The sequence below is a fragment of the Gallus gallus genome, chromosome 1, assembly GCF_016699485.2.
Source record: "Gallus gallus isolate bGalGal1 chromosome 1, bGalGal1.mat.broiler.GRCg7b, whole genome shotgun sequence".
In the NCBI taxonomy this organism is placed as follows: domain Eukaryota; kingdom Metazoa; phylum Chordata; class Aves; order Galliformes; family Phasianidae; genus Gallus; species Gallus gallus.
Window position 1 is genome coordinate 60,976,999 of NC_052532.1, and position 19,056 is coordinate 60,996,054.

The 19,056-nt window shown below is 45.9% G+C and overlaps 1 protein-coding gene and 1 long non-coding RNA gene across 11 annotated transcripts in view; one reads left to right on the plus strand and one right to left on the minus strand.

The window, feature by feature from the left end:
- Window positions 1-1,485: 1,485 nt before the first annotated feature.
- On the minus strand, window positions 1,486-6,841 carry LOC121107459. 2 transcript variants are annotated; one of them, XR_005841661.2, is made up of 4 exons: window positions 6,106-6,841; window positions 4,459-5,074; window positions 2,298-4,364; window positions 1,486-1,760 (listed from the first exon to the last, which is right to left on the minus strand). It is a non-coding gene; the product is annotated as an uncharacterized LOC121107459 (long non-coding RNA). The 2 variants fall into 2 exon arrangements; XR_005841659.2 differs by having other exon boundaries at window positions 4,459-6,841.
- A 118-nt stretch (window positions 6,842-6,959) lies between these two features.
- The window catches only part of ADIPOR2 (adiponectin receptor 2), a 42,409-nt gene continuing 30,312 nt past the window's right edge, over window positions 6,960-19,056 (plus strand). For 2 of the 9 annotated variants that reach the window (XM_046939235.1, XM_015285816.4), the window contains exon 1: window positions 6,960-7,189. The gene's annotated coding sequence lies outside the window, so the exon portion shown is untranslated. Of the gene's footprint in view, window positions 8,851-9,727; window positions 11,747-12,569; window positions 13,404-14,602; window positions 15,132-19,056 lie in introns of those variants that run through there. The other 7 variants (XM_015285821.4, NM_001007854.2, XM_046939238.1 and 4 more) reach the window with 6 other exon arrangements.

Genomic DNA, 19,056 nt, shown 5'->3' on the forward strand with positions numbered 1-19,056 from the left:
GTATAATAAAATGGTACCAGGGCAGAAGCCGTCACCGATGCCTGCTTTCCAGTCTTACCGCTTTGGAGTCCAATTCATAAAGCGGGGAGCAAATGCTGTTTCTAGCACAAGACGTTTCCTGTGCCTCCTGGCATCTGCAGAGTTCATTTGCAGTCTGAGAACAATCAGGAGAGGCCAGTCCCAAAAACACAAGGCTTTGCTAATATACGTCCTCTTTCTTACTGGCATTCCAAGGGGGTTTCTAACTGTAAATTTTAAAAATGCACAAAATATGCCAATAAGCAAAGAGGCGGTCGCGAATATTTTTTTTTTTATTATTAAACCTCTGTTTCTTATAAAGTATTGCACTTTTACAGATTCCACCATTTCAACCACCAGAGAAGAATTTATATGTACCTTTCATACTTCAAATATTTGAGGACTCCAGAAAAGCAGAAGGAAGAAAAATTATGTTTAATAATTAGGAGCCGTTGTTTTTTTAAACCAATGTGTCCAGTTTTTAATTTTATTTTTTTTACTCCAACAGGCAATATATTTGCTGGCATCCCAGAATGCAGTTTCTTGGAATATAAACAGTGGCCTAGATTTATTTTATTATATAAAATCCAAAGCCAGTGGTATTGTAATTCAAAGTAACGGAAATAGTTTTCCATGCATGGAAAAAATGTGAGTGCAATGGCCTGATCCAACTCCCATTAAACTTCAGTGGGAGCTGGACTGAGCCCAAGATCAGATCAAATGTGTGAGCTATTCACTCCTGGGATACTATACGTTTCTAGCCCAGTAATAAAACTTGTTCTACCTTGGATGCATCTAAAACGTCCTTTCTTCCCACCATCCTCGCTTCATGTTCTTGTCCATCCTCATTGCATCAGTCCTTGAAGGTGTCAGCTATTTGTATACGGCACCCTCAGGCACTGTTAACGTGTCTACTAATTCCAAATGATTTCACTTGGCTTTCCCAATACAGACCACACATTTAAGGGAGTCGGAGCTCTCCTTGCCGTTTGGCACCACAATTAACTTTGTGGGTGTAAACAACTTTGAGAGCGGAAAAGTTGGCATTGTTAGGGACTGCTATTCATCTGGGTGTCCCTGGGTATGTCCTTCTTTTTCCACCCCAAATTTTGTCTGGATGGAAAAATGATGATTTTGGCTATTTGTCCCAGAACTCTGGACAGCCTTCTTGGAGCCAGTAGTTCCTACTGGACTGGACTGGGACCGTAGAGAGATAGGAGAGGTGACTATTCTTTCCCCTCCTCCTTTTTTTTTTCTTTTTTTACAAGACCTAGGTTTCAGTCTTCTCATCTTTCTGATAGTTTTGTATCCAAAAATGTGATTCCACTACGCAGTAGCTTAAAACTTAGTTTCTGTGGCGCCCACCCATCAGAGAACCAACCACCTCAGGGTGGCAGTAAGCATAAAATAAGTCAGAGCGTGGCAAGTTCAGTTTGATGCAAAGCCAAAGAAAGTCAGACAGTAAACTAGAAGAACTGCTTCTTTACTGTGAAAGTTCAAAAACGATGGGTTTGAAGCTGTGTCTTGTTAGGTACACAAAGTTGTAAGGGCATGTGGAGAAGGGGAGCTAAGCTTCATTCTGAGCTCTGCCAATGACCTGTTTTGTAGTCTTCAAGTTACTTCATTTCTCTGCATTGTAATCTCCAGTCTCCTATATAAAACAAAGAACAGAATACCTCCTTTTTCTGATGCATAGTGGTGGTCTGGGGGCACAGCAGGAGCCTTGAAGAGGGAAGACTGTTCTACAAAACAGAGGTGAAACACAGAACTTGTTTTTGTGGCCATTGAATATCTTGTAGTAAGAGTAAGGCTGAGGGGTAGTAGCCTGGTTTCTGAATCAAATACCTGCCTGCTTAAATTCTGTTTGCAGTTTCATATGGATAAGATATTCACACAATGTGCTATTTTATAGCGTGTGCTGGTTAACTGACTGCCGCATTCCAACCCTGAAGTCACTGCACTTCAAGGCTGATAGAAATGACCACCCGTAAGTCATGTAAAACTAAAATATTTTGGAGTTAAAGGCACTACGCAAACACGCGGTTACTGCAAGTCAGTGAACATCAGCTCCTAAACGGAGCAGAACAGGATGCTAATCTGTCATCATTTTCCAACTGGTTGGTAATATATAAGTTATAAAGTGAATGAATGAGGCCTTAGTATACACTGCTGCAAAGTAAGCTAAGCAACAGCTGACCCCAGAACAAAATGAAACTTTAATTTGATATTAATTACAATCAAAAAGGTAATGGCAGGGTTGTGGGAAAAAATTAACAAACCTTTGAACACCACTGGAGCCTCAGCCACTTGCATTGTTTGGAGGTTCCTGTTTGTCTCCAAGAAGTCCGTGCCTACCCAGAGCTCAGTGTAAGTGAGAGACTGCTGTCTTTCGCAATTCAGGAAACAGCAACGTGGAACCTGACTTGTAGTTTAAGTTTACCTTATGCTGTCTACACAGACCCAAGTTTTATAGCCCTGATAAAGCACAAGTGAAGCAGATCTTGTTCAGTCGTATACAATCAAACACACAAAGGTCTCTCTCTGCTCACCCGACGTGCCCTGGGAGAAGCCTGGTAGGTTTGAATTACGCTGTGGGAGCAATTCCTAATCACCTGTGGCTACAGAAATACAGGCAGGATTTTCATCAGCTGACACATACGCAGAACATCTCAAGGAGAAATACTTTCCTGTAACTAACGGGCACTTCTCAAGTATCTGTCACAGGGTTGTCCAGAGCCAGCTGCTTATATGGGCATTCATTTTCATTTAGCTTTTGTTTAACTACATTAACTACAGTCAGATGAAGTAGTTTCTAGAAGAAACTCTATGAAATGAAGTTCGCTGGATGGCATGCTCTGAGAGACGTCTTGTGCAGCAGACAGTGGGCAGATGTTACTATAATATTGCTCCCATCCAAGGTAACCCCTCTCCTCAAAGTTAGGCTTTGGCTACATCTAAACCATGGGTCCCAGATGTGCACGAACTTTGGTCCACAAATGTATCCTGGCCATGCCCTGACTCCTTGCCAGGGCAGTGTAGGCACTTAGACTCCACACAAAAGGACTGATGGATGCACAGACCATCAGGCATGCAGTCTGTCCCAGCCCCAGTTCCAGTACAGATAGCTGGTGGCTTTGGGACTGGGCCATGTCATGAGCATGCCAGCTCTGAAGTCTAAATATAACCAGCCTCAAAGATAAGCAAAACAGATTTCTGTGGCCATCAGGACACATACCAGAAGGGACAAAAAGAATCATGATCAGCCGTTGTAAATCCCAGAATAAGTGATAAAAACCCACTGTATAATACAATGATCACAGCATGCTCGTGCCTTCCTGTTGAATTACCCATTGTCAGACCTCTCCTGCACGGTTACCATTCCCTCTTCTTAGCTCTGTTTAAATGACAGTTGAAATCTATTTTTTGCATTAGGATACAAAAGGTCATGACCTACTCATAGCATTTCCTCAAAGAAAGAACAGGGGAACAAACAGTAGGGTTAGGAATTCAGCCTCTGTGAGCTGGGAGAAGCACTTTCTTTATTTCTTCCTCACACAGGTGAGCAGCCATAAAATGGAAACCAAGGCAGGGTTAAAGCTAGCAGAAATAGGCCTCGGTCTTCTCTTGAGTGAGTGGACTCTGGAAAATTTAAGTGTGAGTAGCCAGAATTGGCATGCCTTCACAGTGAGTCACATGGGGAAACGGTTCGTGGGTTCTCGCCTTGTGATAAAAAAGTCCTCCTCCCTTTTCCAGAGAAAACTGTCAAGGTATTTAACCACTAGATATTGTGTTAAAGCCTGGAAAAGTGGCTGGAGTGTACAGGGGACATGTGCTAAGAAAGTTATTTGGTTTTATTTCATTTGTTTGCCATCATAATGCTTTCTGTCTATTTGTTAATTTGGACTTTGCCACCTGTCCTCTATAAACAGCCAGCATTTGCTTGTAAGTAGGAAAGCCAAAGCATTCTTTCCATTTCCGCATGAACAGATGTAGCGCTCTGCAGCCATGCCTCTCCACCACAACCACCCCTAGAAGGAATACACCCTACTTAAGCACTGATCTCTGAGCATTGCCTCAGCTCTGAGGAGCGCAGCAAGAGAGCGCCCGCAGCTCTTCTTTGATGTGATGCGATGTGATGGGAGGCCAGTTCCTCACAGGTGCAGTTTCAGCTCGCAATGCCACAGTCGCTTAGACCAGGGCCTTACGACCAGCGAGGCAGGGCCGTGCATCTGCAGGCCACCATAGGCATGAAGGTCTTACACAAGTCCTCCAGCTGTAGTGATGCCAGTTCTGTTGTGCACTGGCAGAGAACAGGGCTGCCCACCGGCACACACATGGCAACGTGTCTGCATAGCACATATAGAAAGAGATGTTACCAAAATGTTTTCCTTACTTCCATTATTATATAATATTTTGGGAGAACACCAAAGCTGGGCTTACCTTTTAAAGCAATTTGTTCTTTACACTGAAGAGAGAGCCTCCTTTTGATTTTTCCTTCCCAACAGACAGTATGTGTAGGGAGCTCTCAGCAGTGGCCGGGAAGGCACTGGGAAGCCTCTAAGACATCATACAGTTTTCTTGTGGAATCCCATTAACAGTTGTGGCTGTTCTGTCTGTACAGGAAGATATCACTTCTGCTACCGTCTTTTATCCTCACTGCTCTGCCACTCTTGCTTCTCTCCTTGAGTCTTCCACACTGAGGGAGTTTACAATTTGGGCCAGAACTCATTCATTTCTGCCTCTCTGTTCTTTGTATTTCATTTACTCTTCTTGCATGTGTTGGGACTGGGAGGATGGAGCTCGGTCATGTTCAGACAGCAGCCTGCCACTGAGATGGCCCGGCAGTGACTCAGGGACCACATTGCCCAGGAGGGAGGAACATGACAATCAGGTTGGCCGCTTGAATGCCACAGTTACCTCCCCACACTGTGTGTCCAGAGGGAGCCGGCTTTGATGACCCCATGGCACTGCCATCAGCCATCACGCTGGCTGTTGCAGTGAGCACCACCCCTCGGCACGCTGCCAGAGCACGCGATGAGCATGAGATAGGGAAGACCTGTAAGGAAATGCAAACAGAATGAGCAGGCAAAGGTTCACTGGGGGCCAGGGAAATAGTAACGCCAGGCCCCTACCCCCAGGCCCTGCATAGCACTGGTGTCACAGGGTTGCAGCCATCCAGGGAAGCACTGAAGGCAGCAGCTGTTTTCGCCAGTGGAGATGAAGCAGTTTAAAGGCTTGCTGAAATAAGGCATATCCTGTAAGAAAAATGTACAGGCTCTTCCTTACCCTAGGGTAGTTTTATTCTGAATCACAATTTGCCTTTTGGCTGTTCCTAGAGTGCCATGTAGTTGTGTCAATCTTTTGCATGATTGCTGGAGCATCGTGACCAGTGCAGGATGAGCAGGGTGAGGCGTTACCATGCAAGGACACATTACAATGATGCCTTTCAGGGAAAACAACAACAACAACAAAACCAAACCAAACAGATATGGAGTAGAGCCAGCATCACACCGATCGTCACAGGCACTGCGCTGGGGCTGACTGTAGCCCAGCTTTGCTCATGGCCAGCATCAGTGTTCAGCCAGTCCCCTTCTCTAGCAGAGAAAACATCAGCTGAGGGCTTTAGAGTGGCAGCCGCTTTGCAATTCACTGTCATTATTCTGAGTTTCATTTACCACAAGCAAATTTGCTCTCTTGCTCGGGAACAATAACAGAGTTAACTAATGAGCTGCCTACTTTCACCAAGTACAGGACTGTATTTAGAAGAAAAACATTCAGAGAAGGAATTAAGGCAACGAATATGGTATATCTGTGCTCTGAGCTCCAGGAATTACCTAAGAAGTACATAACTCAGGTTTTTTTAAGTGTGTTCTTCCAAATGAGTCGTTTGCTCAGTATGGCAGAGCACAGCTTTGCTTTTTTTTTGTTTTGCTTTACGGGCTCTTGAACCAGAATAAACCACTTGAATCCCATTTATTTAATATTTAATGAAACAGTGCCCCTGTCTCAATTTCCCTCTCCGTTGGCCGAGCCCGCATTAAGTTACAGTGACAGGAAATGACAGATGAAAACGACATGTCGTTTTACCATGCATTTTTTGCCAGCGGAACTCAAAATACTCCAAGTATTTCAAATTCATTAGTGCCATTTTACGGATGAAATACTGAAACGTGGGGCAGGAAATGCTTCATCTGCCAAGCAGGGTGGAGCCGGGAGCGGGCGCTGCAGCTGCTCCTCTCTGCTGCGCTGTCAGAATGCATTTGGATGGATGACACTGTAAATACAGGCAGCAGGGCCGTGTTGGTGGGTGGCGACGGCGCTTCTCCCTTCAGAACCCTGAAGATGTTAATGAATGTGTGAGACGGGACATGTTTTAAAGGAGACAATGGGGATTCGTATTTTTGTAAACAAGGTTTCAGGGAATATTTATCATATGTTGGTAGGCGTCCGGGGCCAGTGTTTCAAACACGGATTTACAGGGATGATTTTGTTTCTATTGAGGGGCCAAGGGCGACACTGCCGCCCGCACGAGGCCCGCAGGAAGCAGCGCCACGGGACAGCCCCCGCTGCCCGCGGCTGAGGGCGGGCAGGCAGGAAGCGCCGCCAGGCACAGCCCTTCCTGGGTGCCATCACCCCCAGCCGCCACCAACCGCCCGCGCCATGGTAACAGCGCCGGCGGAGAACAAAAGCCCGCCGAAACGCCACCGCCAATCAGAGCCGGCTCCCGGCGGCGGGGGGGCGCCCTCACCCCTCCCTTTCCCGATAGGGGCCGCCTGCATCCCCCAAGAAGCATCGGGGCGCGCGGGCCGCCCTTCCTTCCGGTGCGCGGCGCGCAGGCGCGGGGGGGAGGCGTTGATTGGCGGCGGCGGCCTCGTGCGATGATGACGTGATAGGACCGGGAGGCGGTAGCGATTGCAGCAAGAGGGGGGGCGGCGCGGGGCGGCGGCGGCACCTCGCGGGCGCCAGGGCGGGCGCCGGCCGTTGCCAGGGCGCGCGTTGCCAGGTGAGCGGCGGGGCCGCGGGGCTTCGGAGCGTCCCGCCGCGGGGCCGTGTAGGGCGCGGGGTGGGGGTGGGGAGCGGGCCTGCGGCGGGGGGCGCCGGGTCGGCGGTCGGGGCGCTGCGATGAGATGCGGCGCTCGGAGGGGCTGAGGGAGTAGGCCCGCGGCCGCCGGTGAGTCGCGAGTGGGGGAGCACTCGGCCTCAGGGCACTTGTTGCTGGTCGGGGCGGCGGAGGTGGCTGCGGGCCCTGGGGTCCTCGGGCGGAGGGGGGAAAAACACAACGCGGTGCGTGGGGGCCCTGCCCTGCCTTGCCCTGCCAGCACGGTGTGTGTGTGTGTGTATGTCGATGTTAACACCGCAGCTCTCAGCAATAGGGCACTCAGGAATTGGGCGGCAGCGCGGCCGCAATCCTCGTATTCCCGAGTGAGGGTTTATTTCATTAACTTCTCTGCAAGTTGTTTTCCTCGGAGGGGTAATTGGGCGTTCGTCTGCTGTGCGTAGGGGACGATAAGAAAGATGGTGAAAGGTGATAATCAGCTGCAGGCCAAAGCCCGGTGACAGCTGCTGCTCCTAGGGAGCTCCTCAAGCAGCCTGTGGGGTTTTTTTTGATCTGCTTTAACCTCGTAAGTCAGTTGATTTAGTGGCTTTAGTGGGTTAGCGTATGCGTGAGAAAACCCTTAGAGTGCAATTGGAAGTTCTTTGGCGCTGGGGCTTTGCCGCTCTGTGTATGTGGACATGTAAACATGCAGCTGTCGCAGTGGAAAAGCTGTAGATGTTATTCCTTATTGAAAGATCCTTCTGAGTCTTAGTCCCGTGCTGAATTCTTCAGGTGCTTGAGCTGTCCTAATGCAAACTCTGTGTATTCCTTAACGTGGACCTCAACGTCAGCTGTGCCCTCTGGGCAGACTGTGCTGGCCACGAGCTGGCGAGTTCCCAGAGTGTAACTTAAGCTCTGTGTTTGCTGCCCGGCTGCAGTCAGTGTCCGGGAGCACTGAATCCCAGGTTGTGCTTTGGCTGTGCTCTTCACGGGTCTGTCCCAGAATCACCGCAGAGTCCTCTGCGCAGTCCTTTTGGAGCTCTTGCTTAATGAGGCTGTGTCAGAAATGACTGACAGACCAATGTGTGTCACGGAGCTGTGGGTGCAGCCGGTCGTAAAACACTGCCTGTTCTCTTTTCTTTTTTATCTTTAGTTCTGAATTGGTTTTGCCTATGCAGAAGGGGAAGTGACCGTGTTTTAGGTTTTTCCCTTCCTGTAGGGGTACCAGCCAGTTCTGGTTATAACTGCTTCATGCTGTTGCTCTTGCTTCATGGAGAGAACATGTAATGTGTCGTTTTCAGCTGTCCTGTGACACTCCATCCTGCGTGAACACTGTGTGAGTTAATGGGCAGTTTGCAGGAAGCTCACCGTTGTGTTGGACGTGTAAAGTTGCTCAAAAAGTAGCAATGACTCCCTGCTCCGAGCGGTAAGGCTGTTGGCAGCTTCATCGTGAAAACCCTGGAGAACAGTTGCTAGTGCTGAATCAGAATGGGCAGTGGCAGAGCTGAAAGCTGCAACCCAGCTTCGTCTGGTTTGTCAAAATCATGCTGTAAAATGGGATGGGTGTAGGAGCTTAAACTACATCAGGCCTTCGGCTGAGCTGGACACAGGACTCTGCTCCGCTACTCCTGTGTGTGACATGTTGCTGGAGTAGTACTAGTGCTGCTGCCCTCTTGGATGTTTGCCCAGGTGGGCAGGGAGCAGTGCTTGTGGGTGAGACTCAGACCTGAGCCCCGCTCCTGGATACAGGGTGAAAAGGCCGGGCTTTGGAAAGCCTGCGCTCGCTCGAGGCGAGAGTATGCGTTGATTTGTTATGAAGGGAAAATTAATGGGAATTGGCAGGGCATGTAATGCCAGTGATTGTAATGCTTGGATCTCTGTTAGTATCTCTTTGCTTTCTGTTGAGTATCCGAGGTAGCTGTGTCAAGCTTTCCTGTATAAAGATTCTCAATGTGAGGCTGTTAAAGTGTGAGTTTTGCAGGTTTCTGGTTGTGTAACTGTATTGTCCAAGACGCTGTGCTGAGAAACAAGGCTTGCTTTCATTAGTGCCTGTGCATGAGGAAAATCTTGATAAGGAAACTTCAGGCGGTTGTTGGATTGTTTTGCTGTTATGCCATCAACGATTCAAATGCTTAAATAGAAGTAGTTCTGAAATGGAAATAGCAAATCTGAGTATTTATGATCTGAAAGTCTGTCTGAGTCATTCAGTGAATTTTCTGGCAGACAGTGTGGGTAGATTTGAAAAGATGCTCTTGCACAAGATCTGGGTAGTGATGGCAGAAATGTACTTGGGACAGTGTCTGAGGGGAAGGCTGCTGCTCTGAGTTGTACCATCCTCTAATGAAGCTCTACATTGTGCCTGTGAGACGTTCTATTTCAGCTGCCTGCACCCGGTGTGGTGACCGTGTGTCTTTGCTTTTTGAAGTACCGGGTTTGTCGAGGCAAGTTCAAGCAAGAAATCCTTTCTTAAGAAATAAGAATATTTATAGGAACGTATAAAACCAGTGCCGATGAACTTGGCACTGGTTTTGCTTCATCAGAGAAAAGGTTTCTGAAAACACGTTTTACTTTAACTTGTTTATGTGAGTACGTTCCAACCAGCAGAATGCCTTAGTTTTGAAGTAAAACGTTACGGGTCAGGATATAAATTGGTAAGAAGCAGAAGTTGTTTCCACATAGCTCCTGTTGCAGAGCTTTGGGAAGGACGGCCTCCTGCCTTCCATCTGGCTACAGCTCAGTAAGACTCAGGCTTTTGTCATTAGGCAACTGTAAACCTGAGCCGCTCGGTGAGTACATATGGTTTCTGGAAAGTTCTTCTCGATGGCGTGATGCAAAAATATTCATCTTGGTCCAGTTGGAAGACAAACATCAAGGTTTACTGTCAGGGCACAGTGACAGTCATTCTGAATGCAACAGCTACTCACCGTGTCACAGCGTGGCAGTTGGGGTGGCAGTAAGCAGCTGGCCGCTCCGGAAGGGATGTGCAGCAGCTTTTAACGTTGCTGTTGCGGTTGGGCTGTAGCTGAACCACACTGTCAGTTTTGCTAGTTTTCAGCAGCTGTGGAAGCGCGATGGAGTCTGCTGCTGGGGTGTGCCAGCTGCTTTGCTCTGAACAGGGCTAATTATGCTCTTGTGAGAACAGAAAATAGGCGCTATTTACGGGAAGACGGTGTTGGAATAGGCAGTGCTGTAATCATTGGCTCTGAGATGCCTTTGGATAACAGCAAATGAGAGCAGACGATTTACATGTGGGGTAGATTGGAAGTCCGTTCCGAAATACTTAAAGTGAGTGTTGCTAACAGAATGCTGCATTACAAACTTCTGTGGGGATCTGCTGTGGGAAAGAATGCTTCCTTTTCTTGCTCTGCCTTATTTTCTTTCTGGTAGTGTGTTATTTCAGAATGGTTACTTTTCATCTTCACATAGTGCTGAAAACTCAACTTTCAGTAGCTACAGATGTCACGGTGCTACAACATAGCACGTAGACAACATAAGGTGAATTCATAGAATGGCTTGGGTTGGAAGGGACCCCGAGGGTCATCAAGTTAATAGTGTAGTTCCAACTCCCCCTCGACAGGCAGGGCCACCAACCTCCAGATCTGGTACTAGACTGGGATCCCCAGGGCCCCATCCAAACTGGTCTTGAACACCTCCAGGGATGGGGCATCCACAGCCTCTCTGGGCAGCTGTGCCAGCACCTCACCACTCTCTCTGAATTGTAAAACAGTGTGGACTGTTCTTTCTTAAAATGCAGTTCTGGTCATCTGCATATGTTTAAGGGCACGCTTAGGTTTATTTATAGGTATGCTAAGTAGTGGTTTTGCTGGTGAGAGTCCTTTGTGGGCTTCTCTTTGTTGTAATGATGGCATTCTGGTGAGGCTGCTGTTTAGCTCCTTACTTGTGCACTTGCTTGCTGCTTGACTAGTCTCATCTCCTCAAAATGTTGCTGTGCGGTTTAGTAAATGGGATGTTTATGGGTATTTGAGTAAATGGGCTGTTCCAAGGAGGGAAAGTGCCACAGACCTTCCTGACGTGTGGAACTTTTTCTTCATGTAGTTCTGCAGTCTGATTTCTTGTACAAACCTCCTGGTGGGTGACGTGTCCTGGAGCCTGCTGCCATAATGAGGGCACCAAGCCAGCGTGTCTGTGCGTGGCTCCTGAGGTTTTGTGAACTGGAGAACTTGTGATGAAAATGGAATAACCAAACTCAGGCAGTAGAAGTTGTCTTCTGAGAGCGAATGACACCTCTGGCTTCAAGAAGACTGAATCTGAAGGTTAACATTCCTGCCTGCACTAGAAACTCTTAGATCTGTCTCCCAGTATGTAGTGGGAGCTGTTTTAAAGACCCATGCAGTGCAAAGAATAGCCAAGACCAATTATCAGTCTTGAGAGTATTGGCAAGCTTTTACCTTCAGGGAAAGTTATTTTAGCCTTTGGAACGAGGAAGTGGATAGCTTGCAGGACCTGACCTGAAGCACTGCTGAATATGCACTTCAGCTTCTATCAGCTGACAGTTCGGGCATGCTTTTGTGATGAAGAGTTACCCCCCCACTGCATTTTCTGGTGGGCTGCCCTGTGTGATTTAGGGTTGCTTTTGCCTGGGGTAAACTGGAGGATGCTTTAAGCCTTGCTGTCCCTAGCTGATGGAATCCATGGGGATGCACCGCATAGTCAGGTTCTAGCGCTGTGATGGTAAGTTAGTGGTGGTGGAAGCTGCTGCCGCCCCACGTTATGGGTCATGATAGAACTCCTTTGCACCCAACAAACTACGTGCCTTGCAAGCGGTGGCTTTATTTCCTTAGTTGAAGTAATTGTTTATGTCTCTTTATGTATTTCCTAGAACAGCATTATAGCATTGCGAGGTTGATAACAGCAATATTCTGATGTTCTTAGTATTCATCTCCCAGGCAATCTTTTTTTTTAATGGAATGTGACCAGAAATATAAAGAAGGGCCTATTAATAATTATTGTTAAAGTAGCTGTGTGACTGAGTGCCAACCATTGGCTTTCTGCCTGCAGTACTTTCAGCGGGGAACAAAAGGGATTATTTCTTGAGGTGGATGTGCTGAGAGTTGAGAAAAACATGAAGTCACCCAAAGCTTTACTTAGTGGCTTCGTGACCCGTGTGGTCTGAGCTAAGAGGAGAATGCTTGTCCCGATAACCTTAATGTCTGTGCTTAAGTGCAAATACTCTTTGACTTCCTGCTGTGGCCTTTTTAATAATTGGCAACCTTACTCATTCTGCAGCATTATTAAAATAGAAGGGATTTTTAGAACGTGTTCTTTATTAAACTCTTTTTTTTTTCTGGGCTTCACTAATGCAGCAAAGGAAGTTGCTAGGTAGCTTAGATTTGATTTGCAAGGTATCTAAGGGGCAATTTCCAAATATATTTTTGGTATGGAAGAGGAATGCTAAATCTCTCTGACTACTGAAGGGTTATGAATTGCTCATTTCACTCCCGTGAAAGGCAGAAAGAGGTGGGTAGTTTGTTTGTTTGCTTGGTTCTCTTTGCAGATCGTCCTCCAGGAGGAGTGTAATTTGTCATGGCTTTCTTGGCATTCTTACATCAACCGGGACTGTAAATAAGGAAGATCAATAATTAAACCTTCCATTTTTGGAACCTGGAAGTTAATGGTTGATTCAGTAAGCGGGGCCATCTTGCCAAAATGGAGTTGTCTGTTGGTTTTAGCTGCTGTAGCTGTAACAACTCTCCTCAAATTTGGGCTCGCTTCCTTAGTGTGAGGCGTACAAGGAAGATGTTTCTTATTCCTCTTCATTAAGGCAAACTCAGGATTTCAGGTTAAATTCATCCTTGATGGAGAGAGTAAGGGAGGCCGAGCAAGTTTCACAGCAGTTGCAAAATGTTTCTGTCCAACATATCTCGCTAGCGCGTGATGCTGTTGAAAATGCCAGTTATGTCAACTGATTTGGAAGGACTCCAGTGTGCGGTCAGCGTAGGGAAAAGGAGATGATACATAAGACTGTCTGGGGCAATACTGAAAAACAGATCTTAAAATAAAACCAAAACTCAGATAAGGTCAGGACTGATGTAACTACAGCTCTGTGTGGCGATGAGCACCTTCGGTCTGCTTTGGATTTTGAGTGGCGGAGTCTTAAAATGCGATAGGACAAGTGGCACAAGATGCTTGCAGGAGGACATTAGTTTCTCGTTTTTCAATGCAAGCCCTCTCCAGCTGACTTTTTCTGTGCCAGTTAAGCGGTTCAAAGCAGCCCCTTGTTACACATCACAGTGAAGTCATTGTGAGAAACAAAGTGTGATCACAGAACCCATGACTGTTTTCCTCTGAAAACTCATGTCTTGGCTCCATTTCAATAGTTCATTATTATGTAAGTGCCTGAGGGCTTATGTGCCTGCAAGACTCACATGAGTGTTTTGTGCAGGCCGTGGTCATCCTTGAGTAGGTACGATTCCACATTCCTGTACCTTTAGCAGTACGTAGGGCAGTAAGATTCAGGTGGGACTAAAGTGCTTTCTGGGAGGCTTTGTCTTATATGGGGATTGGAGCTCCTTTAAAACTGAGTACTCGCTCCTTGCGCGCACTGTTCTGAGGTAACAGGATATTCTGAATACTTTCTCATTTAAAGCCAAAGGGACTCCAGGATTAGATGGTGATTTAAGTTATGTCTTTGTTATAAATGAACAGTTTGTAAGCACATTATTTCTTACAACATTCAAAGTCACAGGTGATGGTGGTGTTTGGGGTTGACCAAAGCGTAGCTGCATAATTCCTACCGTAGGATGGCATTTAGTCATGCTCATGATGGAGTAATTGGGAATTACTGGCACTTCAAGTTAATTACTAGGCAGACATAAAAAGGAAAGGTGCAGGCGATATGCATTAGTGCTGCTTGCATTTGGGACTGCCTCTTCAGGGGATGTGACAGGTAATGATAGAGCTGCATGGGCGTGTTGTGTCTGGCCATCCGGTCACTGACATGCGTGCTGTGCGCTAAGGCTGCTTGTCCTCAGCCTCTCTTTGCCTTTGAGTTTCTGGTTGGATTGTGCTGACAGTCTTAGGTTGCCTGGTAAGTAGTCTGGAGGGTTGACTGTAGTAGGAAACGAGCTGTCTATAGTGAGAACCAGTCCTGCTTTTTGTGAAGGCTTTAAACAACCGTTGGGTATTCAGCTTTGTACAGGAATATACAAGGCACTTACTGGACATACCGCAGTAAGCATAATGTTTGAGCTTGCTTTTCTGCTTTGTGTACTATGTGAAGTATGGGTGAAGTGGGCAGTATGAAGTCAGAAACATTCTCCCTGCCACTGGGGTGCAGTGAATGTCAGCTTGGAGCTGGCTTTTGAGTGCTGTGTTTTACAACTCCAGTGACACAAGATCTTAAGATAAACGCGGACTTCGTTTAGTGGTTTTAAGAGTCTTAACAACATGCCATCAAACAGCGCAGAGAAAATGGCAGTGAATCACAAGAAAAGTCTTAAGCATTCCTTGCTGTTTCCATGCTGCAATATTTGTCATAGACGATCACTCTGAAGCTCCGATTTCAAACTCCCGGGTGAACCAAAAGCAGCACTGTATGTGGTTTGATAAAACTCCTTTCTGACCGTCTTTGTGACTCGAAGCAGATCAACATGCGGGTTGATGTATTTGACTGTAATAAATCAGTTCTAACGAGTACTTGTTTAACTGAGGGCTTGACTAAAATATGGTATCTGGGGTTATGCTGAGCATTTTATGGGGAGTGTTCAAGCTGAGATGGTGGAAAAATTCTCACTTCTCCTGGTCTTGTGCTGATACACCCTTATACTTAGTCAGAGGGAATTGGCCACAGTTTCATTGAAGTCAAAGCTGTTTTCTTAAGGGAGAAATTGAGGGATTCTAAGTTAAATGGAACGCGTGCATTTTGTTAACAGCTGTAAATGTTTGATAGCTGCTCTATCACACAAACTAAGCATCTTTTCCTTTCTGTGTAAACTTAGTATCTGGTTTTAAGTGGATCAAAAGCCATTACGTTGCTTCCACATCCTCCTTATAGCGACGTTGGACAGTAACTTCCTAAACTTGAATGCAAAGCCGGAGGACCAGTGACAAAGGAGAGGTGAGAGATTGATCAGTAACAGCTGTTTGTCAGACAGCAGTAACAAATGAGAGGTTAGGAATACTGGGCGTTAGACTTGTTTTGGGGGGATGTGTACTTTAGTGATTAACTACTGTGTGTTATTACTCTGCAAAGAAGGTTCAGGGGCATTTTGTTTTGTCGTTTTTAAGTTGTGTTTCTCAGGGCTGAGGCTTATAAGAAATTCATGTGTCTTCTGAAATGAGATGGCACTTAAAGCGACAAGCATGGCTTCTAAATTGGAGTCGATAGTTGAGGTGTATGAAAGTGTAATATTGATGTGACTTGAACTATAGTCACTCTTCTCCACTTCAGAGGGAAAATTGCAACGGCATGCCATGGCTTTGAGAGGCAGTAGAAATCTGTGGCACCTAATTGCTGCATGACGGTCTGTGTACTATTCATTGAAGAAGCTGGAAATCCTGATTGGTTAACTGACTGTCTAATCTGCACTGAATACTCACAGTTGAGGCAAACTGAGTGTTTTGGTTTAAATCTGTGGAAAGAGGTGAGTCATTCCAGCTTGTCATCAGGGCAGTGCCTTTGGGGAGCACTGCTGTTTAAGGACTTCTAGAGCTAGTGGTGATCTCTGATGCTTAACACCCCTTAATGGATTTATCCCTTGTTCCCTATGAATCCTCATTCAGAGCAAGAATTTCTAAAGCTGGCTATTTGCTGCATCAGATACAGCTTCCTTCTGTGTTTGAGGCTGCTGTCTGCTAACTGTGACCTTTGCTTGGCTAACAGAAAATGTTGGGTGTCTTTGCTTTTTTGTTGTCATTGTTTTGGGTGGTGTTTTGTTGTTGTAGATATGAAGATTGAGAAACCTTGTGCTATGTTGAAATCTTACTGGGATTTTGAGCGGTAGACACTGGTTTAAAATAGAACTTCACCACCATAAAGCAAATCCTCTACTAAATGCAAAATCATGAGCAAATTATTTACTGAATGTACAAAACGTGATGTAGAAGATTTCAACAACTGTTGATTGCCTAGCATGCAATAAAAGTAGACTTCAGGTTTTGTATTTCATACATGCAAGGCTTGTGTCATTTCGCAGTGTTGTTTCCCTAGCTACAGTGGCTTCTCTTCATAGGTCAGAGCATGGCCGTATCTCTGGGCAGGTCAGTTGTCATCCAAGATTTTACTTCTCTCTTACTGGTAATGAATTCACACATGGTTTACCATCTATTTTCTTGGGATTTACACCTCTGTCACTGTATATTTCTTTCCCTGAATGCATCCGTGCCATTACTATCAATGCTGTCAATACTGTAAGAACGTTTCATACCTTTCACGTTAGTATATCTGGCAGTATTTATGTTCTCTTTACACCTAACCCCGTATGTAGAATTCTTGGCTGGATTTCCACGTACCTCCCTGGCGTACAGATGAGCCTTTGGCGTCTCTGTGCAGCACTGTGTCTCTGCTGGGAAGCTTGGCCTGCGTTCTCTCAGTACTGATGGTGGCTGGCTGACTGTACGTGGCAGATGAATCTGAAGTGCTGCTTTGCCTCTCAGTCACAGCTGTGGATGCAGTGGTTAGTCTCTGCATCAAAATCATACTGGATGACTTATTTCTGTTATGGAACGATAACAAGCTTGTTCTGGAATGTGATTTTTTTTTTAGGTGTTGTTTCAGTATAAGGCATTTTTCCTCTTTCCTAAACAGTTTATCTGAATAGTTCTGCATGTATTAACATCCCTTGCAGATGCAGCTGGGCTAGGATGAGAGTACCTACGGTGAGTATTTTAAAAACTAGGACAAATAACTATTCAGTAGTTTGACCCAGTTCTTGCTCTCTGCTCGTGTTCCTCTTGTCTGGGCCCGTGTCCAGGAAATCAACCCAAATTCCAACCCTTCCTACTCCTAGCAGTGTGGATGCTTATTGACTTGGCCACGCTTCCTTCCTTTTCATAGGGTTTCTTAAAGAATTCAGATGCCTTCTGTGACGCCTGAATTTCTTTCTGAAAATAGAAAAGAGGCAGCGACTGCTTAGCTGATTGGTTTCTTTGTATTTAGGTGCTGTCATAGGAATGTATGTAAATAAGTGGAAGGCGCTTCAGTGCAAAACAGCATTGACTGGGTCACCCTGCAACAAGGATTTCTCTCTAGGGAAAGAGTATTACAAGTTCAGATGGCCCACTCGGTCGTTTTACCTGGGGCTGTTTCAGACTTTGTTGCTCTATTGTAATTTTCCTGTAGTGCTTTAAAGACTAATAACGCTTTCAGAATTGCAAAATGGGGGAAGAAATTGGAGGCCTCCGCCCACGTTGGTACATCCTTGTTTGTGGGTGAAGAGGAAGTTCTCTGTGTGTTTGTGTGTGAAAATAACGCGTGTGTAAGTGAAGCCAATGATACGTTGTTGTTAGTTTAATAAAAATGTTAGCTGTCTGGCTCAAGATTCATTAGTCTGGATGTAGGTCTTGAAGTAAAAGAAGGGGCTTTTTAAAATGCAGTTGGAATACTTACCTGCAGGGAAAAAAAAACCCTATGAAACACGACTATAATGCTCTCACGCTCTGATTTCTGGCCCTTCTTTCAGTGACACTCACCCTTCCAGTGCTGCTTTGAGTCTTTACATCAGCAGCTTTGTGCTGCTGCGGGGGGTACCGCTGTGATGTCACCTTCTGGAGTCCTCTGTTGGGAGGAATATGAGAGCAGTGTTGCCTGTTTGTTTCTTCTTCCTACCTCTAAGATTCACTTAGGGGTATATATATATATATTTTTGTATGTTTGCTAGCTTTTACACCTTTTTCTTTCTTATTTGATCTACAGCTTCAGGTTGCATCTAGATTTACTATCTATGGTGCCCTTTCTATATGTCAGTTCCCATTTCCTTGTTGCTCCTAAAGTCAGTTTTGTCCAGCTCCAGGTCTGTCTCATTTCCTTACCAGACCCTTAGCGGGTAGTTTATAGCCACGGGGTCTCTGGGGGCCCGAGTGCCCATCTCTGTCCTGTGCCTGTACTCCTCTGCACTGTGTCCTGTCTGTCCTCAAGGCCACTGCTGTCATGCCAGTCCTGTGCTTCTCTACATCCTTGTGCATAACTTTCTACAGAGAAAAACTACTTGTCACTGCTATCCGTTTAAAACTGTGATTTTTGTCACACAAAGATGAAGGAAAAATAAAACAAATAAGCCGTAGTCAATTAGCCAAGATGCTGTCCCAGCTAAACCAGATAAAACGGAGCTCCGGGGCAGGTCGGGAAGAGTTTGCAGAGCAAGCCTGCCCAGCCTCAGTCCCTTAGGGCCAGTACAAACAGTGGCCATGCTGTATTACAGGGCTGCTCAGCTGCTCATCCCCCTGTCATTGTAAATGCCATTGCTTTGCAACACGTCTAACGTATTTGCTCCCCAAATGCTTCCTGGTTACCTGAAAATTAACATGGAGCACGTTTATGATCTTAAGATGTTTCAAACTTAATGTTTATATCAGTGTAGCTGTGCTGATTAGACTGCAGACCACAGCTATATTAGCGAAAAACCACTGCAGGGAAGGCAGTTATGCCAGCAAAAGTTTTCATGCCATGATGGTAAAACAAACTGCAGCAAGATGATGACTTGTGAGAGTGCCTTGGTCTAGCTAGAGACTGTAGGTATGTTTGTGTGTGAGTATAGGCTACAGCTGTAAGGGCCTGCATGCATACAGGTATCAGTTTGGGTTCTTAGTGTTATAGCAGAACTCTGAGTATCATAAGTAGATGGGGGGGTATTTTTGCTCTCTCTCTCTCTCTCTCTCTCTCTTTCTCTCTCTCTCTGTCCTTTGTTATAGGGCAGTTGTTTGGGATTGTATCAGTGTTCTTGCTCTTGTTTCAAAGTTGGAGATGTCCTGTGTTTCTTTCCAGATAGTGCTGTTTCTCTGAAAGTGGTGCTAGGTGTCAGCAGGTGCTAAAGGTTTGCTTAGGC